Raw genomic sequence first — 27,859 nt, 5'->3', positions numbered from 1 at the left:
CGACAGCGGAGTGCGCAACAAAACATCAGCGATCTGATTGTCGCCTGTACTCTTGACAAGAGATGCCAGTTAGTTTTTTACACCTACTAGGCTCGATCGTATTAGCCCGATTTGCTGGATAATTTTTCTTTCCTTTAAGAATATTGTAGAACAGAAACTTTTCATGGATTGGAATTTAGATCCTAATCTCTATAGAAATTTATTGTTTCAAAAGAAAAACATTGACTTTGAATTATTAGGTTGTTCCGAAAATTATGGCCGATTTCAGAAACAATTTTATTCTGGAAAAAATAACAATAGAAATGTTTTGATTAGTCAAAGTATGAGCCGTGGACACATATGCATCTCTGGCATCGATCAACGAGATTATTTATGCCTTGTTGATAAAAATTTATTGGCTTTGATGCTAAGAAATCTTTGAAACCTGATTCCCCCTCTGGTTTGGACCTGAAAGTTTTAACACTTAAAACGTTTTTAAATTCTTATAAATTGATTGTCAGTGGGTGAAAGATCAGGAGAATATGGAGGATGTGGTAAAGTCTCATATCCCAAGTCTGTGAGTTTCTACAACGTCATTTTGCAACATGTGGCTTTGCCTTATTGCGGAGCAGAATTGGGCCATTTTTTGCAAGTAAGCACGCATTTCAGCGAGTTGATTGCAGTAAACATCTACTGTAATGCTCTGATTGTATTTCAAAAAGCAGTAATGGACAACAGCAATAGCAGTCCACCAGACAGTCACCATAATCTTTTGCTGACGCAACTTTGGCTGACCGTTTACAGTTATCATAAAGGATCCACTTTGCGTCACAAGTGACTATTCGGTCAAGAAAAGGATCATTAGTGTTTCGCAAAAAGAGCATGAAGCACACTTCAAAACGCCAAACTTCATGCGATACCCATTTATCGAGCTTTCTCACCTTACCAATATTCAGTAGATTGCATTAGATCGTTGCAATACCGACACCATGTGCCTGAGACATATCTCCGACACTTTGACATAGGTTTTGTTCAACAATTGTTTTCATGACTGCATGACCGTTCCCTACCTTCTTTATCTTCAAGGCTCTCCTCACCACTAAGTTTGGGAGGCACTGTGTCCAAGCTTGAACTCATACAAGAAAAGCAAACGAAGATCCTTTTTTGTCATGTTCATAGTTAAGTGCGCCTATGCTTCAAGAATTGTTTTCTGTCTGAAATAACAAGAACATTATTATAGAGCATACATCAATTATTAAGTATGTCGAAGTTCACATAAAATATAATTAAAATGCTATGATAAAATTGTGTTTCAAAACACAACACTTAGAGTGGCCATTATTTTCGGAACAACCTAATATTTTAAATTTTTACGATTATAGATAACAACTCTGGCTGTAACTTCTAAACCTGAGTCAGGCGCGTGTGAACGATGTCAAGAGAACGTCTGCTACGAATGATATTTTTTGACACAGGGCACCTCTAAGACAAGCGCGAAATAAATGAACTGCGACCAGGCTCAATAGAAGGAGCCAGAGTTATTGGCTGCAATTACATACTTGAAGTCAGTGTTGCCAGAAATTAAATCAGCTTGCAAATACACGTTCACTTTCTTAAATATGTACTCGGGCTAACGGAGTGACGCACGCAGTCGCCACTTATATATATATATATGTGTGTGTGTGTGTGTGTGTGTGTATGTGTGTGTGTGTGTGTGTGTGTGTGTGTGTGTGTGTGTGCGTGCGTGCATGTGTGTGTGTATGTATGTCTGTCTGTCTGTATGTATGTATGTATGTATTTGTGTGTCCGTGTTTGTCACCCCACCATCGCTTGACAACCGATCCTAGTGTGTTTACGTCACCGTAAGTTAGCGTTTCGGCAGAAGAGACCGATCGAATAAGTACTAGGCTTGCAAAGAGTAAGTCCTGGAGTCGATTTATTCGACTAAAAGCGTCACTCCAGCACGGCCGCAGTCAAATGACTGAAACAGGTAAAATAATATATATATATATATATATATATATATATATATATATATATATATATATATATATATATATATATATATATATATATATCAAAATAAGCAACAGGATATGAAGTAGTGATGCAGTACGACCGTTTCAAGCGGCTCCATTTAATTAAACAATACAATCTTTACATCAATTTAAATGCAGTGTCATAATCAGCTGCACAAATAAATAAATAGAATTTTAACTAGTTGAATGCATTAATGTAATTTTCCTCAAGAGGGAAAGGGAGAAAGAGAGGGGGAACAGAGGAATAACTAGAAAGAGAACACAAATAGGTGTACTGATGTAAAAGAGATACGTGGTTACCTAGGCAGGGGGGAAAGGCAAAGGAAGGAGAGAGAGAGAGAGAGAGAGAGAGAGAGAGAGAGAGAGAGAGAGAGAGAGAGAGAGAGAGAGAGAGAGTCAGAAACAGCAAAAATGCAAGAGAGATCAGGAGAGAGATGGTTGGTGAAGCGCCAGTATATATTCACAAGTAACAGGGATCAGAGCGTAGACGGGATGGTAGAGTAAGGAAAAGAGAAAGTATGCCCTCAAGGTACGGATGTCATAATATACGCGGCCAGATATTGCCAAGACGGCGCGAGTAGGGAGTGGGGATGGCAGTGACTGGTGAGAACCTGGCTATGAAGAGGGGGTGGGGGAAAACAGCGATACAGTGTGAAGGGCAGTGATGGGGAGTGGGGGATAATCATAGTGTTTGAAGAGAAAAGGACGATATATAATATAAATAATATATATATATGCATATATATGGGTACAGGATGTCATAAACCATAAAAAACATGTAATACGAAAACAAATGAGTCGAATACGCAAACGAGAGAAACAAATAGAAAACAGGACAAGTAACGACCCTTCATCAGTTGTAGGCTGTCCCTCTACTCCTCATTTCGAGCATTGAACGACAAATGCGGAGTAGAGGGACAGCCGATAACTGATGAAGGGTCGTTCTTTATATTACTTGTCCTGTTTTCCATTTGTTTCTCTCGTTTGCGTATTCAACTCATTTGTTTTTTCGTATTTCATGTTGTTTATGGTTTGTGACGTCCTATACTCATATATGAATATATATGTGTGTGTGTGTGTGTGTGTGTGCGTGTGTGCGTGTGTGTGTGTGTGTGCGTGCGTGTGTGTGTATGTGTGTGTGTGCGTGCGTGTATGTGTATGTCTGTGTGTGCGTGCGTGTATGTGTATGTCTGTGTGTGCATATATATGCATATATATATATATATATATATATATATATATATATATATATATATATATATATTATTTATATTATTATTTGATTGAACGCCACGCATCCATTTCCAAGTGTGTATATATTAATATTAATATTTGTTTTTATGATATAATTAATATAGTTTTACATTAAATTAAAGGACTGTTCAATACGTTTGTTGGAATAGTATTGACAAAGACTTCGAAGTTTCGACCAGCTGAGCCATCGTTTAAGTTTATCTTGGCTTAATACAGACCTGTTAAGTTAAAAATGTTCTAGAGTAACCCGAGTTAAATTTTAATTAAGCTGTATAATAGGCTGTGGCGGCCAGATGGTGCAGAGAATTTTTATTTATTAAATTTTAGGAAGTGCTAATTGTTAGAACCTATTCATGCATGTAGAGATTTATATGTATGAGATATCAATATACAGGACTATAATAGCGACCACGAATACAAAACACTGTTATTTCAGAACTTAAACTGGTACAGCATCAGAAAGAACTGAAACTTCTAAAGAATGATGACCCTGGTGGCTGTTCCCTGCATTATTCACATAAAGAGTTTGACAGTTACTGCTACGTAGTTTTAATTTGGATGAATTAATGAAGTTAATGAAACTGGTGAATTTGATACAATTTCATCTACGGACTAAAACATTGTCCAAAGAATCTTGTTAAGCACATGAATGAAGACTGACTAAACAAAACCACATCTCCGTATATATGTATGACGGCTATCAAAAGGCATATCCCTAGCAACGTGTCTTGCCTTGTGTGATACTCTGACTTTGCCAGAAAATTAATGACACTCTCCAATTGACGAAAGTGTCACCAAGGTCTTACTTCTCTAAATTGCTGTCTCCAAGGAAGACAAACATTCAAAGGATGCCACCCAATAGTAACGTCCCTTGATTCAATGTTTTATTCACATGAATTCAGGAGAATCTCCGCGAACTAAACGAGACTGTGTTTTTTCAAAATAGTGGCGAACAATTTTTTCCACGTGATCGGCTTGAAAAATTAAGACACTAATATATTTTCTTACTTTTCTTGACATAAAACCAATGGTAGCATTAATTCACAAATAAAGAAATCATATCCACCAATGCCTTGTAGAGCACGCATATTTATCGTTCGACATACACACACACACACATGTATATATATATATATATATATATATATATATATATATATATATATATATATATATATATACACACACACACATATATATATTCTAGGCATCCGTCGGTCTCGAAAGGTCATGGATCTGCACCCGAAGAGATCGTGTCACTTGCTGATGGTGGTGCGGCGTATGCTGTGGGCTGGAGGCCCACACGGAAGTGGCAACCACGCATACAGAGACTGCATTTGAAGGAGCTCTCTGCGTATATATACGTTTATGAATTTGTTTTGCGAGATTCATATGTGTGTGTGTTTATATATATATATATATATATATATATATATATATATATATATATATATATATATATAACAAATCGTGACGGATTATCATTCCGGGTAAAATACTTCATAAGCTCTGTTGACACCCCAGGTTAACAATATTACTCGGATTAGTGAAGAACTCCAAGTAATCTTTTGGTATGTCCCGAGTTATAGATCATCACAATTCTATATTGGAAATTATGAATAGGCTTCAGAAATACTGGTTTTTACAGAATGATATATAAAAAAACAAGTTTAAAATAATGGCCATCACATATAATTCCTTTATTAGAGCAAACTTGACTTGCAGCTGTTTCCATTAGTCATTATAGGTACAATACTGATAGTTTTACTCAATTAGTTTATTGATCTTTTGAGGAAAATTGAACGACCTAGGAAAATTAATGCTAATTTCGCCAGAGCTATTGCTGGCCAGTTCAGCAACGTAACTGCATGTGTGCAGTTGGTGATTTCTCCATCTGTTCCTTCTTTGGACTTTTTCCCATTATCCCTTTCATCTTTCCGAGGAAGAGCTGTCTCTTCTCAAAGCTCGTCGTTTTAACGTTCATAATCTTCACATCGTTTTGGCTTACTGTTTTGTTTTTACTGTCTTGTTCTCACTGTCCTGTTTTTGTTACCACTTTCACCCACCGCAAAACATCCCAAATTATATTTAATTTGCTTTGCGGGAAGGACTGTTTTAACGAAGTCGCGTTTTGTCCTTACCTTCAAAACGCGGAGTAGATGAAACAGGGGACAACTGATGAAGGGGAATGAGCTTTATGTTGCCTGTCTCGTTTCTCTGTTTGTTTATTTTTCGCTGTTCAAAAAATAGTTCGTTTTTTTTAATGTTTTTGTTTGTATGTTTTCGTTTCTCATTGTGTCTACGATTTTTTGATGTACTGTACCCATATTTGCATGTATATATACATATATATGTAAGTATGCACATATATGCATGTATATATGCTTTTATTTATATATTATATATATATATATATATATATATATATATATATATATATACATATATATATATATATATACGCACACACACACACGCACACACACATATGTATCTGTGTATGTATATGTGCGTATGAGCACGAAAAAAAATTTTTTCTTTCTCAACAGTTACAACAGCGATGGCTCATTGCATCATTTTCTCTGAACTAGAATCTTCACATTGATACTTGAATTTCTTGCGTTTCAACTTTTCTCTGTTTTTGTTATTTACTCATTCCCAAAGTTGACGGACATTTAGCGATACGTAACACTGAATCTCTAGCGAGACATTTTATTTATTCATTTATTTATTTATTTATTATTTATTTATGTACTCGAAGAGACCCAGAACGGGTCGAAATATGTGTCGTACTAAATAAAATCTTTTTTGTTTCCATCTGTTTTATTAATACTATATATATATAGGTAGATAGATTCATTGATAGAGAAGAAGAAGAAGTAGAAGAAGAAGAAGAAGAAGAAGAAGAAGAAGAAGAAGAAGAAGAAGAAGAAGAAGAAGAAGAAGAAGAAGAAGAAGAAGAAGAAGAAGAAGAAAAAGAAGAAGAAGAAGAAGAAAGGAAAGAGGGTGGAAATACACCAGTGGCAGCGACGCCGACGCGGACAATGATGAAGATGATGATGATGACGACGACGACGACGATGATGATGATAAACCATTTAGTCATTTTTATCACTATCGTCATCGTTGTTATCATATTCATCATCATCATTATTGTGAGCCTCATCCTCTTCACCATCATGATCATCATGATCATCATCATCATCATCATCATCATCGTCATCATCATCATCAATATATCATCATCGGGTGTAGAGCAAGGAAAAGACTTTGTCTGACAGTCGGAAATTCCTGATTTGTTAGAAACATTCCTGGAATTATTAAAAACAACGGTACCTAAGTTAAATGCTCTTACCATTTTCTATCGACAGAATGGATAAACAGCCTTCTGTAAGGTGAACAAATAGGATGTAGAATTTTCATTTGCTGCGTATTTATTTCACAGTATGGTTTTTAAGTGTCCGGAATGTTGAGATGTTTATAAAGAAATGTGTAGGTGTGTCTTCTGTGATGTTGTCTTCGACAGTTCCTGGTGAATGAATGAGTGAGTGTATGCGTGTGTGAGTGTATTTGAGTGGGTGTGTGTGTGTGTGTGTGTGTGTGTGTGTGTGCATACGTGCGAACGAGAGTGCGTGTCTGCGTATATGTGTATTTCTGTGGTACTGGAATTCATCTTAGAGCCTTCCCTACAACCCGTTAAGCATGTTGGTGGCTAGCCAGCATGTGGAATGCAGAAAATAAAGAAAACTCTAGAATCTAGAATTGAGAGTCTAGTCTAGATTCTGCTGTTATCAAGAACATCTTGTGGTCTGTGTAGCTGTTGGAAGAGCCAAATATGCGGAATTGATTTCACTCTGTATGTGATGTGTACATCTATACTTTTTTTTCTGTTACTTATTTCAAATTCGTTTTTAGCGACAGAAGCAGTATTAGTTCCGAATACCAATCTGTATACTGTATATATTTATGCACTCAGCACAAGCTGAATAGCTCGTTGTTGCTGGGACAATTTTCACAATAAGATATCTTTATTTCAATTTCTTTTTATTCCATTTCAGACCATGTCTTCACCGACGGATAAGTCACCAGATCTGCATAGGTTTCTGCATTATTTGGGAAAATTTATAATGTCTCAGAGGTGTAAAAATTTTTCTTACATCCTATCCTCGAACATCCACGTGATGCTGACCATAGGTATCACAAGACTCTTCAAGGGGCAAACCGACAACCGAAAATGTTTGCCTTGAGATTTGTTAAGAAGGGATATAGAAAGGAGGAAACGCGACTACATTAAAAAGCTCACATAACTTAAACCGATCTCAGTTGTTAGTTTATATTAAAGCTAAAGTGTCTATTTATATTATGTATGCGTCTTTGTGCTTTGTGCTTGTTTGAGTTTGTATAATGTTGTTTTAGCACAGTTAAAACGAAAATTCACTAAAAACAAAATCAGATTACAAACTGAAATATGAAATAACTCCGAAGCGTCGCACAGAGTGTAGGGACCGCACAGTATGGACACTTTATTTATGTTTGTAACCGTTACATTTAAAGAAGTGGGCAACCAATTCAGCAACTTCACAAGATGGCCAAAACCCTCTTCAAGGCATTGAACTAACTGACCTATACACTACACGTAAACGTGTTTTTAGCAAACTTTTGTAAAATTAAACGGATGCATATAATCTTTTACTCTTTATACACACAATGTAATAGAAATCGATGATATAGGGAAACAACTGAAACATTACGAATACGTTCGGTTTGCTTTTAAAAGACTTTACAAAGAAGCCAGTCAGATGCAATTTAGTTTCCTGCAGAAAATGTGCCCCACGCCTGTAATATAGGAACCACCGATTCATTGGCGGGTTATCCTATACGCTTTCCACTCAGCCTTCTGCAACCCCTTACACGTCAAATATGGGAACTTAACAGAATGAAAATGCTGCCTTGACGTTTTTTTTCCCACCAATTTGACCGATAAAATATTTTCTTCCCGACGTACAACGTATTAATTTTGTTTATTAATCAGTTGGTAGTAAGATTATAGAATCAGTAGAGGTGCAAACAAAATAGTTTGAGGTATTTTAGTCACGTCTCTTTACGACCCTTTTAAACTTGACCAAAGTGAGTATAATAATAATACAGATTTAATCAAATACATACGCCACCCCGCTGCCTTATATGGGTACGGCCTACATATGGTAGGAATTGTCAATGCTCTCTACGGTTTAGATCCATGTCAACCTCGTTCGAGCAGACCTATTATTAAAGGGATTTTAGCCGTGAACTTCCCGATTTTATTTTTATTCTACATAGTGTATCCTGGGCCACACTATCTAACTGGCAGCTATTTCTAAATATGAATAGGCTCTCCCACTGGATCAAAGTCATTAATGCGCCGTTGTTGTTGTTCTTGTTCTTGTTGTATGTAAGCAATAATAGAGCTGACTTATAATCAGTAACGTTCGACTCTGACCTTCCCATCTCGTCAATCAGTAAAGGTATATCTACGGCTGCATTATTTGGTGATTTACTACCTTTTCTTTTTAAATAAATATGGCAAGCTAAGCTTTAAAGATTTGGCTGCTATTTCAAGCACGTGGAGCGACCTCATAGAAACACCCTTGTTGGCTTGAAGCCTCATTGAATGTTATGTAGTATTTTGTTCCTTTCCTCCACGGTATGTACTCAAACGCCGTCGAAATGAAGCTTAATCTTAATTCCTCAGGACAACAAGGACCAAAATCATAAAGGAGTTAAATTCACTCCTTTAAAAAACCCTGCCCCTTTAGTTATTCTGCCTTGTGTTAATTTATCTGAAAAACATTCTCTGATCTAATAAAATTCCTAAAGAAAATGCAAATAAATAAAACCGATATACATTCTACATTATATTACAAGAAGGATCAATAAAAGAATCATTTTTCTACTTGTAAACAACAATCAGTATGAGAAAATCTGAAAAAGTAACAAAGAAATTGCCTTGAAGCGTTCTGAATGTTGTTTTGAATACGTAAATAAATGCTATTTCATTAGTTTTATTCCTTCATTAGCACTACTAAACTGTAGAACACTTACATTTATTAATATAAAGAAATATATTTTATTGATGAGAATAAATATATTAGAATCTCTTCTTGGATGAGGTTTCACTCACTTCGTGTCATTTCTATCACGACATTTTCCATTTGTTTAGTTTATCTTAAACAACTTGGGAAAATCAGAATCGTAAATTGGCATATATTTTGGTTATTCGCCTACAGAAATTTTCACATGTTAATACATAAGACACCCATGTTTCAATTATATTTCGGTTATAGATATTTTTGATTTGTGTATATGCTTACAGTTTTATATAAACGTTACTGTTGACGTTATTGTGTATCACGCACAGCTTAAGGAGATGTACTATCAGCTACTTAATAGAATAGAAACTGTATAACCGATGGATTCACAAACATCAAATCACAGATGCATATGTACACTCACGCACGCGCATACACACACATATGTACACACACAATTAACTACATTGACATAGGTATATAAATATTTACGCATTTGTGTGAGCACGCAAATGAACATAGTTATTTGAAAAGCAATCACAAAAGCTGTAAAACCAATGAAGTGTAGGAGTGTGCTTGCTACTGATTGGTTATCCATCTATTAGGTCATAGAGAGACCTAATTTACACATCTCCATCAGATCCTATTTACATCGACTCTCTCCTCCACTCTGTCTTTCTCTTCTCACTCTCTCATATATTTCGCATTCATTTACACCGATGGTATCATAGCAACACGTGCGTAATAACACTAAAGCATATAATGACAGATATCCGCAAGAATATATATATGTATACATACATAAACATATATGGATGCGTGTATGTAGCTAACAAAACGTATGTATGTATACACAAATATGAATATGCTTATCTATCTATCTATCTATCTATCTATCTATCTATCTATCTATCTATCTATCTATCTATCTATCTATGTGTGTGCGTGTGTGAGTGTGTGTTAAATGATGGACGCTCACACGCATACATATTCATATGCGTGTTTCTATAAACATTATGAATTATGATTGCATTGATCATATACTTACAGAAACACATTTAGGTTATCAATCTGGTTTCCAGGAAGTAACGGATTAATAACATAACGCTTGTTGATGAAATGACTGCAATTAAAGGAACGTTTAGAATGAATAAAAAGGAGGTTTATGGCTTGTATGGGGCACTAGGAAATATCTAGTGAAATAACTGTAACAATCGCATTACATTTGAAGTAAATGTATAAAATGTACAATTCCAAAAATCTATAGAATGGTTAGAGCCTATACGCAAACTGCGGCCCGGGGGACTTTCTGAATAGCACGCCAACGAAGAATTACCTCGAATATTTTTAGTAGTGCGACTTGCTTGAAAACGATTCATGTCTCGTGCGGCTCCCTTCTCGAAAAAGGTTACCCATGTATTGGTGAAATCCTATTGTAGCGATCATATGTCACAACAGGATCTGATCATTTCATTGTGGAAGTGAAGTGAAAATAGATGCTCCTGGCAATGAAATATTGGGTGTAGACTCTACTTATAGCAGACTGGATCTTAAATCCACATAGATGGGCGTTCCTAAACTGGAGTAGATTTACCTCCAGCGGGTAAATTTCAACTACTCACCGGATGAAGTAACTAATTATGGATTCGTACCTTCTTTTTTTTTAATTATAATTTTGAAAAATTTTAAATTTAGAAGAAATTTCGAAATAGACCTTTCTTTTGAAAAATATTAATAAGTGTTTTTCTTTTTACCACTTTGCATGTAAATATATTATGGTATACTTTAACTTGCTATGTTGTTATTAGAGCAGTCGAATTCAGAAGATTCGGGTTGTTGTATCTGATTGTCATTGGATCAGACACAAGTGACTGTTATTTGAAATTACCGTAATTATGTTTAAAAATTGTGTTGTAAATTTCCTCTTTGTCGGTTGTTTAATTATAGTTGAAGTTTTAACTCAGATCACTGGACACAACAGAGCGGAGGTAAAATTACTTTCAAAATATTGCCAGGTGGTACATGGAAAAAATTAAGGTAAATATCCTGTGTGTGTGTGTGTGTGTGTGTGTGTGTGTGTGTGTGTGTGTGTGTGTGTGTGTGTGTCTGTGTGTGTAGGTGTGTGTGTATATGTAGGATGACTGATGACAGAATGAATAGTATCAGCTAAAATACTGTATGGTTCTTTCGGGTCTCTTTACATCTCGAGGTCCAATCATATCTTAGTTGCCCTTCTGTAATCCGTAAAATAAATCACTGCTCAGGAATTGAGGTCGGAATAATATTCGAATATTATTTACAACAAATGAGTTACCAAGTACACACACACACACACACACACTCAAAGGTTTGGTCTGGCTGGGGGCCAGGCTTTTGGCCAAGGTGCTAGGCAGTGGAACTGAACCCGGAATCATGTGACTAGAAAGCCAAAATTGCTACTACACACCCACACCTGCGTCTATCTATATATTTATCTCTCTATATATGTGTGTGTGTGTGTATACGTATATATATATATATATAATAATACAAAGAATATATATACATGTATACACACATATATGTACATACTTACATCTACATGTGTATATACATGCATATCAGGGTACAGGACGTTAGAACAATAAACTGCAGACAACGGAACGAACATATAGGAAAACGGAAAGCCACTTGGAATATCCCTTCATCAGCTGTCTCTATTCTATCTAGACGTTTCGAAGATAATATATATATGTGTGTGTGTGTGTGTGTGTGTATGTGTGTGTGTGTGTGTGTGTGTATGTGTGTGTGTGTGTGTGTGTGTATTTATACAGCAAAAGAGCACAAATGCTCTATCAATACTCATATCAAGAAAACAATCTTACCCCTCACCCTCATTAGTCATAAAGAAATCGTAGTTAGAACACTCGAGGTCAGTACAAATGCTACGCCTTGCAATCACTGATGAGCTTTTCTAGCGACTTGGCATAGCTAACACAGCTAAGCGTGGATCCCAAAGACTAACCTTCCTCTTGAGGAACTGAAGCTATTTCAGCTCTTATCAGTTGTTCTTCCTCTAACTGTATTTTACACTCCACCCAAGCCCATCCAACATATCCGTCTCTTCTTTAATCAATCCAGGCCTTCTATGAATAACTTTCTCCCTATTCTTCCTCCAGAGAGCGACCTCCCTCTAAAATTCTTTCCTAGCGTTATTTCTCGCGCAGGCGTCGTCGATTTTCAGGCGTTTAAGCTGTAAATCAACTGTATCGATTTCTTCAGTCTTAGTGGGTGTATTGAGTGTCGTGTGGATTAATTTGTATATGGGTGTGTATGCGAATGTACGTGTACATGTGCCTATGTGTATGTCTATGTATATCCTACGTACATCTCCCTCGTTGTGCCTCTCCCTCTCTTGATACACACACACACACACACACACACACACACACAAGCACACACACAAGCACACACAAGGATATATGTGTGTGTGTATATATATGCGTGTGTGTGTGTTTATGTATATATATATATATGTATATGTTGTGTGTGTGTGTGTGTGTGTGTATGTATATATATATATATGGGAGAATGTACGAAAAAACAACAACAGACGAGGACAGGTGGTGTAAACAACAAAAGGATGTATTAGTATGACGCTCGGGAATACGGAAAGCCTTTGACGTTTCGAGCTACGCTCTTCAACAGAAAGAATACGGAGACAAGGAGAAAAACACGGAGAAAAAAAATTGAATAGTAGAACTTGGAAATGGACGCGTGCGTTCGATGATAAAATAATACAAAGACTGTATATGCATGTATACCTATATATATATATATATATATATATATATATATATATATATATATATATATATATATATATATATATATATATATATAAATATATATATATATATATATATATATATATATATATATATATATATATATATATATATATATATATATATGTATATAAATATATATATATATATATATATATATATATATATATATATATATATATATATATATATATATATATATATATATATATATGGGAGAATATACAAATAATAACAACAGACGAGGACAGGTGGTGTAAATAACAAAAGTATATATTAGTATGACGCTCGGGAATACGGAAAGTCTTTGACGTTTCGAGCTACGCTCTTCAACAGAAAGAATACGGAGACAAGGAGAAAAACACGGAGAAAAAAAATTGAATAGTGTTCAGTCAACGGTCAATCATATATATATATATATATATATATATATACGTATATGTATATGTATATGTATATAAATTAAGCTGAAAATGGAGAAAATTTTTGATCGACAAACAAATTAACTATAGTCGGTTATTACTTTTTTTAATTAAAAAAAAAAAGACAATAACCGATAGCAATCAATTTGTTTGTTGATCAAAAGTTTTCTCCATCTTCAACTTAATTTAAATTTGATTCCTGATAAACTCTTGTGTTTTTCTGTTATTGCCTGTATCTTATGATAATATGATAAGTGTACTTGCATATCCATGCCCAGGGTTAAGATAGGTAATTCATATCGCTAGTAATAACGGATATTCTTATCCCCTTAGACGGTTATTCCAACCGCTAACGATACTTACCTTATATATATATATATATATATATATATATATATATATATATATATATATATATATATATATATATATATATATATATATATATATATATATATATATATATATATATATATGTATATATATATGATACTTTTACAAGAAGAGGGTTGATAGTGACTTCGAAATCACTGTCGTCCATCTTGTGCGCTACATGAAGATTGAGTAATTCTCCAGTTTAATATTAGATTGTGTTTCTTTTATTTAATTTGACACAGAACCAGACATTAATATATACATACACACATAACTATATACCTATATACACATTATCTATCTACGCACGCTTGCACATACACACACGTAGATGTATATATATATATATATATATATATATATATATATATATATATATATATATATATATAACATTCCTATCACAACCTGGCACCTTGAAGACTGCTTAAAGTATACTAGTCCTTTAATATTTGATATTCAATATTCAATAATTCAATAAGACAATCACTACTTCATTTCATTTTACTATATATACTATATATTCCATATTCTATATCCTACATTAATATTATAAGAATATAAATAAAACATAAAAAACAGAGTTGGAATTCCTTTGAGTAATATATATATATATATATATATATATATATATATATATATATATATATATACATAAATATATATACATATATATGTATGTATATACATACCTACATACATACATATATGTATATATATATATATATGCACATACATGTGTGTATGTATATATTTTCCTCAAGTTTTGTTAACACACTCACTCACACATACACTCTATGTCTCTCTGTCTCTCTCTCTCTCTATCCCCCCCCCCCACACACACATCACCTGTATTTTTTATTTATAAGCTATTATTTATAAATTTATGTGCTTCGAAATCCATTGTCGCAAAAACGAATTATTTCACATTCTCTCGAAATTTTATAATTTCTTGTGATATTTTAGTTATTGTTTAGTTTGATTTTATATTTTAAGCTGCTTCTTCTGAATAATAGCATTTTTAGTTGCACATTAGAAGGAGACAATCACTGGTTCACTGCTTTTACGTGGGTATGAGTAACACGGGAGCGTTTATGCAACTCGGGTGGAGCAAATACCACAATGTATTTGTTTTAAAAATATACCGGTTTACGGTTTTATCTAAGATATACTCCATAAAATCTTTATTGATGATATCAATATTGATATTTTTCACCGGTGTATGTACGTAGACATAGGCAAATGCGACGGATTTCCGCATAGATATTGCCTACCGCATTGCACTTACAGAATATTGGTCAGTCCGAGACTAAAGAAGATGAACTATGATCAAAAGCGTGCTAGACATGACCATTCCGTCCTTTTTTTTACGTTTATTTTTATCAAATGCAGATGCAGTGTATCTAAGTTTTCCTTTCATTAAGATGTTACGAGTTATGTGCTTTGAGGTAATGTTAATAGGAGGATGTGGAGGTACAATGGCCCAGTGGTTAGGGCAGCGGACTCGCGGTCATAGGATCGCGGTTTCGATTCCCAGACCGGGCGTTGTGAGTGTTTATTGAGCGAAAACACCTAAAAGCCCCACGAGGCTCCGGCAGGGGATGGTGGCGAACCCTGCTGTACTCTTTTGCCACAACTTTCTCTCACTCTTCCTGTTTCTGTTGTGCCTGTAATTCAAAGGGTCAGCCTTGTCACATTGTGTCACGCTGAATATCCCCAAGAACTACGTTAAGGGTACACGTGTCTGTGGAGTGCTCAGCCACTGGAGTGCTCAGCCACTGGAGTCCTCAGCCACTTACACGTTAATTTCACGAACAGGTTGTTCCGTTGATCGGATCAACTGGAACCCTCGACGTCGTAAGCGACGGAGTGCCAACAAATAGGAAGATATACACGTCTGGTATAAAACGGCATTACACAAATAAATAGTTGGTTGTCGTTATCTAAAAATAATCTATCGCAGAAATATATATTAACACAGAACGCACTCCGTACTACTCGAAAGTAGGTCCGATACTCAGTATTCACGGTTCAACTACCGACTTTTAAACCAACAGACGTCGAACCAACAATGTCAACAACAATGACATTTCACTCAGTTCTTGTCTATTGTAATCGGTTAGTCCATCTGCAGTCACATGAGGGTATTCAGGATTCTCCCATAACAGGTAACTTAGCTGCTATTTCTAGAGTGCCTGACGGAAAACACTGAATTCTGTTTGGTTGATTTCTCATTAGTTATCTTCTACAGTTCTCATTTTCCCATTCTCTCTCTCTAATATATATGCATTTGATTGATACTTTTGTTGTTTTTAGTCCCAGGTGGTCAGCACTGTTCCGGCAGATGTATTATCAAAAGGAATCCAACCGTGGCCATCCGTTTTGGTTTTTTCTTCTTCTTTTTGTTTCAGACATAATGGATTTATCAAGTAAGTCATTATTCTTGTCCCCACCTCCACTTTTCCAGAGCATCCCTCCTTTTTTTTATATGGAAAGCTATATTGTCCAATGCGTCCTTTAATTATTTTAAGACAGTGGCAGAAAATGATTGCTGGAATGGAGATTTTGTAGCTATTTCTCCTAAGTCGAAGACCACCATGCAGAAACTTACAGTTTGGCTTCTGCGTTCCATTGACACGTTCATTGTGTCAATGTCCTGAGTTGTGTTTCAGAAACTGCTGTTTTGCATAAAAATTTCTACTCTAACACAATGCCTCGCTGGAAGTTAATACGCAGTTTCAATGTTGGACAACGAATAATAATGTGAGTCATACTTTCAGCATTCATTCCACATAGCCTACATCGATTATTACACCTGGCTTCTATTGTCTGCAAGTTTGTTGCTATTTCCACTTCTTTTCTCATATTAATATGCATTTTCTAAATGAGAATACATCACTGACTGTTACAGGATCTACACCTCTGCTTATCTATGATAGCTTTGCTTTCAAGGCTTAGACACATAGACACATACACACACACACACACACATACACACACACACACACATACACATACACACACACATCCATGTGTGTGTCTGTGTGTGAGTGCGTGCATATGTATTATATATATATATATATATATATATATATATATTCCCTCACTTTCTCGCTTCACACACACACACACACACACACACACACACACACACACACACACACACACATATATATAGTTCACAAATGAAATGCAGAGATTCTCAGTATAGAAGACACTTTGTAGTGCTCAAAAGAATCAAATTTGGACTCCATGTCTTTACAGGGGATCGATTCCACAAGGTAAGGAAAGGTAAAAAAAAGTTGAGCGGGTATAGAGGCAATTATCTGAATACATTAAATATATTAAATATTTTAAATACAATAGTTTGGGTATGAAATACCAAATATGTATATATGTATATATACAAAACGAGGGAAAGCAAAAGGTGCAGACTTGTTTATCCACATAATTGCCTCTGTATATATTCTCATATAAGAGTATCATTAAATCATAAAGTATAATTGGTTCTGCTGAGCGTGATGCCTATCGCAGACACTTTCCTAAGTGTAATCAAATATAATATGTCAAATATAATATGTGTGTAGCTTTCAATAGGTAAACCGTTTCCCCTTCTTGATTATTTTGCTTGTTTTCAGGTTTGATATAAAGAAAGATGATATTAAAGCAGTGTTTTGGGAAAGCAGCAAAATAATGCTGCAGATGTAATATCTCCTTTAACTAACCACATTACAACCATAACGAGAGAATGTTATGAACACACATGTAGCAGATGTTAGAATACGTAAAATACAAGCAGGTTCAAGTGGCCGACTACTGATGGTTTTTATTAAGAAAAGAAGATCATATGTGTGTGTAGATACCGAAATAAAGGAGTATATCAAATCAATGTTTTAACTCAGATACATACAAATATTATGTGTATTTGTGCGTGTGGGTGTGTGCGTGCGACTAGCAGACACACACACACACAGATACACACACAGATACACAGACACACATACACGTTTTTGTTCCATTTTTTTATATTTATATATACATATAGCGGCGTACGTACACACTAATGCTCGCCTTATAGTGGGTATGTATCTAAATTGTGTACTACTCTTATTCTATCTTTTAGTCACCCTCATACTTTCTTCCTCTTTTGTTTTTCTCGATCCCCCTTTCTTTCTCACATTTATTGGCCCTCTCTTTCCTGAACTCCCACTTTTTCCTCCTCGTTTATATCCCCTGTACCTTTCCCTTTGTCTAATTTTTATTCTAATCCTTCAATCCGGCTGCCCCTACCTCTCTCTCTTCCTTCCACGTGACCGGTGTCCGGCCAGCTATGACCTTTCTTTCTTGGCCTGACTGCCGACCGCCAACAGCTCTTATGGCCATCTCCTATGTTCTGGGCTTTAGGCTTTCACTTTATACACGCCAGCTCAATTTGATTCGTTCTCTGTCGAAAGACACCTGTTGTTATATTCTTGTTGCTTGTATCTGTAATTGTGTACGATGTTCTCCGTTTTTGTCTATGAAGCCGTACACATTCGCTAGCTTTCTTACAAAAAGGTCTAATGGTCTTAGCTTAGACTTTTTGGAGGGCAACCAGATCGAATTGTCTCAAATGTAACTGTCCGAAACAGTAAGGATTTCTGGTATACTTGACTGAGGAAAGAAGGCCACGAATAACGGGTCTTTTTTTGCCTGTCCTATTTTTTGTTTCTCCTGTCCGCCTTTGTATTGTCTATCTGTCCGAGTGTTTTATTGTCCTCTGTTGCGTTTGTGTTCCATTATATATATATATATATATATATATATATATATATATCCCATTTAAAATTAGTGTACATATAAACACAAAAGAGACGACCCTTAACAAGCAGCCTTACATGCTAGAAGTAGCAGTCAGAACGACCAAAACCACATTTAAGAGCAATTTCGAAGGGAATGAAAAATAAAAACTTTTACCTTGTTTCTTTTTTTACAGCCATACCTAGATTTCGACTCTAATTAGCAAATAAAATAATTTGCTAGGCGAAGTTCTCATCAGTGGGTAAGCCATATATATATATATATATATATATATATATATATATATATATATATATATATATATATATATATATATATATGTGTGTGTGTGTGTGTGTGTGTGTGTATATATATATATATATGTGTGTGTGTGTGTGTATATATACATATATATATATATATATATATATATATATATATATATATATATAGTTAGCAGGAATATGTGTAGCTACACGCGTAGATAAAGGAATATGTTCGCCGAGTTTCGGTTTTACAAATCTATTGAAGCAATGGTGAGTTATACCTACTCGAAGAGAATGGTCACTCTGGAGTAATTAAGTGTGCAGTCACCTGCTTGGGGATTTACACGTGAATCCTATTCCCTTATCTGGATCGTTGTTAATTTTTGATCTCGAATTATTTGAATAAAGGTATTGTTAGATGTAAATTCAAGCCTGCGTCTCTATTTGTATGAGGCAAAATGTTCATGTACAGATAGATTAGATAGATAGATAGATAGATAGATAGATAGATAGATAGATAGATAGATAGATAGATAGATTCATACATACATACATGCATACATACATACATATATACATACCCACATGCATACAAACACACATATATGAATATAGTCATATATATATATAATAGACATACATATATACATACATACAAACAGACAGACATATATGCAGACATATATATGTACCTGATAACTCATGTAGGTCGATGACCGGTTGCTTGTTTTTGATGAAATCATCAGAATGCATCATATATATACGTATTTATAGCGTTGGCAATATCTGCTGACGTGGTCGTTTTCCCCATACTTGTCATTAGTTCTATTATCTCATCATAATCTTGCCCTTTAGATTAAATGATCTCATTTTCTCAGAAATAAAATCTGTTAATTTTCTGAACCCTCCAGTTAGTCGCTCGTCCTTCAAGAAATAGCAGCTGAATCTTCTGCATAATGGATAATGTGACCCAATATATACTATAACAAAAAAAGAAATAAATAAAGAGACAGGATGGTAAAGACTTTGTTCAAAGTATTACGCAACCAGGATAGAATCTACAGTTAAAGAACAACATCTGTAGCCATCAACGAAGTTTGATATAAGCTTTTCATCTATGAATATGAAGAAGAGACATCACGGCTAAGCAATTTCAACATCTCAAGCTCGTACTTATTATCCACGGACTTTATGTTCCTTGGTCGTTATGTTTTTCTTTATTTATGTTGTATGATCCATGTTATGTTACCCAGGCGTCTAACGTCCCCACTTCTTATGAAAGCTTTTACGTAAATTCTTTCACTTGAGTCAAAATAACTCAGCCGGGATTTTAGAAAGCCGGTGTCCTCCTCCTCAGACACGCTGTACATAGCTGGCAACTCCAACTTTACTCCGCCGAACAATTTGGATGGGCTCAGTAGAATATCGTAAACTGCCGAAATCAGAAATTTTAATCCGTTGACTCTCTACCCTCTAGCCGTGATACTCTGCGGCTACCGCTTACTCCCATCAAACCCAAGGTCCCGTTGCAGCATCGTGTTACCCATGCAGGCTCACTCCTCTTCATTCGTTGGTTGTACCTCACTCACTTTGTCATAGCGAGTTGTGTTGTTATCCAGGCCAGCCTCTCCTCAAGATACTACACCTATCAACACTCTTTACATTAGCGCAACGCTGCTACTTCAATCCTCCTTTGCTTTCCATTTATATCTTACGTTGGCTTGAATACGTACCGAAAAGACCTCCACCCAGCACAAGTCACCAGAATTTTCAAACTGCTGAAGGAGAGCTTCAACTTGATGAAGCTCTTCTGCGAAGGCTCTGAGGAAGCCACAGACTTCTCCATAAGTATCTCTTACATATTTCTCAAAGTAATCCACTGCGGATATTGGAACCTCGGTAGCTAAAGAATTCTAGACCTTAAACATGTCAGGTACAAAGTCAGGCCTCCAATTGGTAGTCGCACGCTGTATCTTTCAATTAAACACCTTTCCGAGGCTATTCACTAGTTTCTCGGTGATGGATGTTTTCTTTTACTTCTCTGAACAAGCAATTACAATGCAGACCTTGCTATTGAACCTGTCCCTCAAGAATTACAGACTTGACTCGCGTGAGTTTCACTCCGCAATTCTAATTCAAGGTATTCAGAATTCTCCAGCTCCACGTGACCAACAGTATTATTACAGTTTGGTCATCTGACCTGGCTCTCCGTCGGTTATGGCGATGAATGTTCCAACATGCTCGGGAAATTAACGTAGAAATGGCTGAGCATTCCAGGAGATTGAGCGTGGCACGAAATCTGACAAGGCTGGTCCTTTTGAATTACAGGTACTGTTCATTTTTTCCAGGTGAGTGAACAGGAGCAGCATATTATAAAGTGTCTTGCTCAAGGACGCCATGCGCCGCCGGGAATCGAACTCATCGTAAGCCGAATAGCCTAACCATAAAGTCGTACGCTTTCACAGTCAAGTCGTCCGTAAACGCCCAAATGGAAGTGGCCTAGCACCGGATATAGTGAGCGACGTGTGAGAGAGTATCTGCTTATATATATATATATATATATATATATATATATATATATATATATATATATATATATATATATATATATATATATATACATACATACATACATGCATACATACATACATACATACATACATACATACATACATACATGCATACAAGCATGCATACGTTATACACACATACACGTGTACACACATACACGCATATTTATATATTCATACGTATGTGGATGTGTTTGTGCGTGGGTTCATGTGTATGTATGTATGTATGTATGTATGTATGTACACGCAGATGTCCACACGGAAGGATGATATATACGCATTTGTTTAAGAAGACGGACACACATACACACACATACACTTATATATATATATATATATATATATATATATATATATATATATATATATATATATATATATATATATATACATATATATATTTATATGTAGGTATATATATAGAAATTGATCTATTTGTCTGTCTGTCTGTCTGTCTATTTATCTATCTATCTAAGTGTGTATGTATTATGCATATATGTACACACACACACACACACACACACACACACACATATATATATATATATATATATATATATATATATATATATACATACATACATGCATAAATATATACATACATACATATATATATTTATGTACGTATATATAATGTATTTATCGATAGACAGATAGATAGGTAGATAGATAGATAGATTGACAGATAGATAGCTGTTGCTGTTATCGTTGTATGAGTGGGTGATTGTGGATCCCTTCAGGCTATTGATAGCTATATCTCTAACAGTTTACAAGTAAACATCGGAGACTGCTAGTCTCCATGGTTACAAAGAAACGTACAAGTTTCGTAGCAACAGGAGATAATTTACCTGTATATGTGTGTAATATATGTAGATAGAGAGGTCGCCATACATACATACATACATACATACATACATACACACATATACACATACATAGATACATATATATATATACATACATAATTATATATATTTATATGTATATAGCTCATTATAAAAGAAAAAGAGAGGGGAAGAGAGCTAAAGAGAAGGGAATGCAAGGTGGTAAGAAGATGGTATGAAGGAAGCGTATTGAAGAATAGGAAATGAATAGCTCTTAGTAGTAGTAGAAAATTACTACGTCAGTAATCATGTCCCTGCATACACTTGCATTCATGGCGGAAAGATTTGTAATGAACAAGAAAAAATACATTACAGCATTTGATTATTTCTGCACGATTATTCAGACGTGGCTATGTGGTAAGAAGCTTGCTTCCCAACTACGTGGTCCCGTGTTCAGTCCCACTGCGTGACACCTTGGGAAAGTGTCTTCTAGTGTAGCCTCGAGCCGACCAAAGCCTCGTGAGTGGATTTGGTAGACGGAAACTGAAAGGATGCGCGTCGTGTACCGTTCATCATTATGTGAACAATAATATAAATACTGAGATTGATGTAGATATTGGCTTCAGCAAGTTCGTGGGAGGTAGTTAGAGGGAAGTCGATTACATTGACTCCAGTGTTCAACTGGTATTTATTTTATCGTCCGCAAAAGGATGAAAAGCCAGTCGATCTCGGCAGAATTTGAAATCAGAGCGTAAAAAATAGACAAAATGCCGCTAAGCATTTTGTCCAGCGTACTAACGATTTCTCCAGCTCGCCGCCTTAAGGGATCAATATTGATATTACTAAACTTTTAAAAGGGATACCGCTGCGCAGCTACCGTCCAATAGCGGAAGCCAGTAACAAATGTACACAGCAAGCAATGGTGAAGTTTTTACGGCTGCTCATGATACGCAGTTAACCTGAAACGGTTAGAATTATCTCCCTTGCTTGCTTGGTCAAAGAATAATGTCAGATAATATCCAATATTTTCCTTAAATACCGCATTCGACCCGACTTCGGTTATTGATGATGTTAAAAACGTAAGAAATCATTAAACTCGCTGTTTTCTTACTTAAATGTATGGTCAGCCTTCCTTATAATTAGATTATCAGTTAATGCTATTTTCTGGGTCTGCATTGACAATCGGTAGTGCAACTTAGTTACTACTGATCAGCAAGCAAATAACAAACACTAACTAAACTGAATAAGCTTATATAATGTGTGCTTATAAATTCCTTGTTCTCTCATGAAGATCGAAGTAGGAAGATGAATCTCAGAAACCTCAAATAGAGAAATCTTAATAGATTTCTAATGTAACGTCTACACGTTTATACATACATGTATATGTAAGAACACAAATGGTTTGAGGTTCGCAACACCTGTTTCAGACGCATTTTTTATCGATGACCAAATGGATTACATCATGAAAAAAAATTGTTTTCTTCTCTGATTATCATTGAGATGAAGGAGTCAAAAACTATATTCGTTATGAGTCAAATCTTAAATTTTAACTTTTGGGTTAATTTTTTATGCACACGAAGAAATCAGTTTTGTTTTTTTTTTGTTTTTTTTTTATTCATGTTGTAATTGATATGCTCATCAATAAAAAAAAAACGTTCTGAAACAGCTGGAGTGAACCTGAATCCATCTATGTTCTTATTTGTTATGCACCATACTTGGAACATGAAGTGAACCGCGAAACTGCATATCGGAGTACGTCTGTATGTTATTTAGTATATACATGTATATTCATATCAATGAGTATATTGGTCTGCCCATATGGATGTGTATGCAAGATGTAGAACAACTTATGTATACATTAGTATGGGCGTGAGTGTGCGTATACACTGTTGATAGACGGATATGCTACTCTCGACTCTTTCTTAGTGCCCTTATTATTAAAATACCTCGATTCAATTGAATTTTGGAAATAATGTGTGTGTATGTGTAGATATATAGATGTATATATCTATGTACATGTGTATATACAAACGTATATACTAAACACACTCGCATGAAGTAGATGTTAGTGAAATCGTTAGAGGCAAACACTTACAACGAAACACACGCACGGTAAAACATATCTCCTTCGCGCTGTCATGACACTGCACGAGAAAATAGCATGAAGCTTGTCCTTATTTTCGTCATATTTAATGTAGTTTAGCAGTGGAGTATTGCTCGTCTGTTTACTTGTACTTTACAGCTAGTATTCTAGCTATCATACATCGAATTCCTTGCAGTAGATTAGAATTTTTATAGTGAATTGGAAAATTTTAACTTTATAGATTTAGTAGTTTATATTTATACGTTAAGTTTATCTTACAACACAAACACGCGCACACCGATATACATACATAAAAAAATACACATACACATATATATATGTGTGTGTGTGTGTGTGTGTGTGTGTGTGTGTATACATACATACATACATACATATATATATATATATATATATATATATATATATATATATATATATATATATATATATATATATATATACAATATATATATATATATATATATATATATATATATATATACAGAAGGAGAGAGAGAAAGACGCACACAGACATTTACATATACATTTATACACACATATATTTATACACATACAAACATATACATAGACATATACGTGTATGTAATCGTCTCTGTGTGTGTGTCTGTGTGTGTGTGTATCTAGTTTCCTTCCTGAATAAATTTTATAGATTAGTGTATGGCTGACTTCCCTAAGAACTGTCAATTAATGACAAGCCGTCAAAAGCAAAAGTATGCGAAATAAGCACTCCACTATGGTGCTAGCCTAATTCATCACTTCTTTAGAAGCAAATGATCTGTGCTATTTATTGGAAAACGAACTAGGTACATCTCTTTGAGGAGCAGTCAATAAATCGTGAAAGGATCTATTAGTAGACACCCTGTCACTTATTTCTGCACATCAATGGTAAAGGATACATGTGTTTTACAGTCTTAAAAACTATTGAACTATTGAACCCACGCTGAAACATAATAATATTCAAATTTATTTAAATTCATCTTATTTACACTGTTTAGTGAACACATACATACACACATACACATACATACACACGCACTCATACACACACACATATACTCACACATACACGCACGCATGGATGAGTGAGTGCCTTTGTGTATGTAATATGTTTATCGTTTAAAAACAGACTTGCATTTTAATTGCATAGACTATATTGTGTGCATACCTGCGAAAGCAAAAATGGGATTAATCTACCCGTAATGGTTTTGTACAACTCATCAGGTACGGTTGAGTGCATTCGTCAACTCGTTGGTAAAATTAATGGATAACAGCTGAAAGATTTAAACGCCACTCAGCTGGGCACAGTATTCTATATTGTTTTATGTTGTCGTGAGATTTTCATTACAGACTTGGAGTGTTTGTTTCAATTTTATAGGAAAGATACTCCCCGAAAGCTTGAAATATCATCCATTAATTTTTGTTCCGCTAGTTTTTGTTCTCTGAGAGCGCACAACGGTTCCTCACTTAGTCGGTGTTACGACTTTATGTCTATGTAAATTTTATCAAACGAAGAAGTTGGATCCCAAATATATCTCAAAGAAAATATGGTATATTCATTATAAGTTTCTCTCGAGACACAATAGATATTACAATGAGTATTCATTTCAACAGCCACCGTTGGAATAAAGACATTCACTTATTTAACAACACTACATACATACATACATACATACATACATACATACATATATACATACATACATACATACATACATACATACATGCCTCACCACGCACTGAAAAAATAGACGTCAAAAGACGCTATTACCACCATAACTTCTCCGAGAATAACACAGCACAACATAATGGAGAATCTATGGTGGTAATAGTGTCTTTTGACGTCTATTTTTTCAGTTTCCGTCTACTAAATCCATTGACAATGCTTTGGTTAGCCCGAGGCTACAGTAGGAGACACCTGCCCTAGGTGCCATGCAGTGGGACTCAACCCGGAGCCATGTGATTAGGAAACAAGCTTCTTACCACACAGCCCCACCTGCATATATATATACATATATATATATATATATATATATATATATATATATATATATGTGTGTATGTATGTGTGTGTGTGTACACACGCGTATGTATATTTATATATATACGTATGTATGTATCTATCTATATATATATATATATATATATAGATTCATGCGCTCGTGTGTGAGAGAGTGTGTGAGTGTGTGTGTGTGTGTGTGTGTGTGTGTGTGTACATGATTCATAATTCAAAATGATATAAGCACAGCCACAGGTTGATGAAGTTTATTCTTCGCTAACAATTGAAATAATGTCTAATAAACCGGAAATACACCTCCTGCTGATTATAATACCGGACTATTGTATTCTGCGAATGTTATTCATAATTTCCGTAGATCAGTAAAATAAAGAAATCTAACGTTTGAAATTGTATTTGTTTTTTCTTTTTTCTTTTTTGTTTCGTAATTGTTGTTCAAGTAAATTGACTTCCGGCAACACACCAATACTAGTTTCTCTGAAGTAAACCAAATATCTTTTAGAGAGAAGCATAAAATGAGTAATTTCTCCACGATCCGTAAAATACGCTAATTTTTATTTTACGTCAATTATTTTTAATTATATTCTTAATTTTCACTCATTAAATATATTGAATTCAAATTTTGGTACAAGGCCTGTCTTTGGACAGACGAAATGTCGCTAATCATTTTGTCCGGCATGCTACCAGCGATTCTACCAGCTCGCCGCCTTCACAAGTGTACAATATTGATTTCATATTTTGGCACAAGGCCAGCAATTTCAGACGAGGAGTTAAGTCGATTACAGCGACCCCAGTGCCCAACTGGTACTTACTTCATTGACCTCGAAAGGACGAAAGGCAAAGTCGACCTTGGTGTGATTGGATCTCGCAATGCCATACGAAATGCCGCTAATCATTTTGCCCAGCGTGCTAATGATTCTGCCAGCTCACCGCCTGGGAACGCTTCATGAATTTGCGTGTCACCTTTGCGCGGATGTCATGCTAATCTTTCTCTATCGTTTCAGTATTAGTATATGTACTACTGAAACTGGTACAACAAGTGTACAATAGAGTACGTTTATGATAGGTTCATCACTACTTACACAGCTTTATCTCCCGTACAGCTTTATCTTATTAGAGTAGTCTTATCTTCAGCATACAGTTACTTCTAAGTAGATTTATAATGTTTCATTTCTTTTAGTGGCTTAAGCCATTGGACTTGGGCTATGCTTGAAAAAATCCACCACAGTTCTTTTTTTTTTTCTCTTAAGTCAGGTACTTATTCTGTCGGTCTCTTTGACGAACTGCAAAGTTATGGGTACGTAAGCAAAGCAACACTGATTGTTACGAGGTAAGTGT

General features: G+C 35.2%; 1 long non-coding RNA gene and 1 other non-coding gene across 2 annotated transcripts; both read right to left on the bottom strand.

Annotated features, from left to right (window-relative positions):
- Positions 1 to 263: 263 nt before the first annotated feature.
- On the bottom strand, positions 264 to 19,739 carry LOC149136034 (uncharacterized). The gene is made up of 3 exons (XR_016241321.1): positions 19,702 to 19,739; positions 10,389 to 10,463; positions 264 to 1,193 (listed from the first exon to the last, which is right to left on the bottom strand). It is a non-coding gene; the product is annotated as an uncharacterized LOC149136034 (long non-coding RNA).
- Positions 19,740 to 27,449: 7,710 nt separating this feature from the next.
- Positions 27,450 to 27,555, bottom strand: LOC128247726 (U6 spliceosomal RNA). The gene has a single exon (XR_008264088.1). It is a non-coding gene; the product is annotated as a U6 spliceosomal RNA (small nuclear RNA).
- Positions 27,556 to 27,859: the final 304 nt, after the last annotated feature.

This window comes from Octopus bimaculoides, chromosome 4 (genome assembly GCF_046866305.1).
Source record: "Octopus bimaculoides isolate indiv1 chromosome 4, ASM4686630v1, whole genome shotgun sequence".
NCBI lineage: Eukaryota > Metazoa > Mollusca > Cephalopoda > Octopoda > Octopodidae > Octopus > Octopus bimaculoides.
Note: the sequence above shows the minus strand (reverse complement) of the source record. Positions and strands in the feature narration are given on the sequence as shown.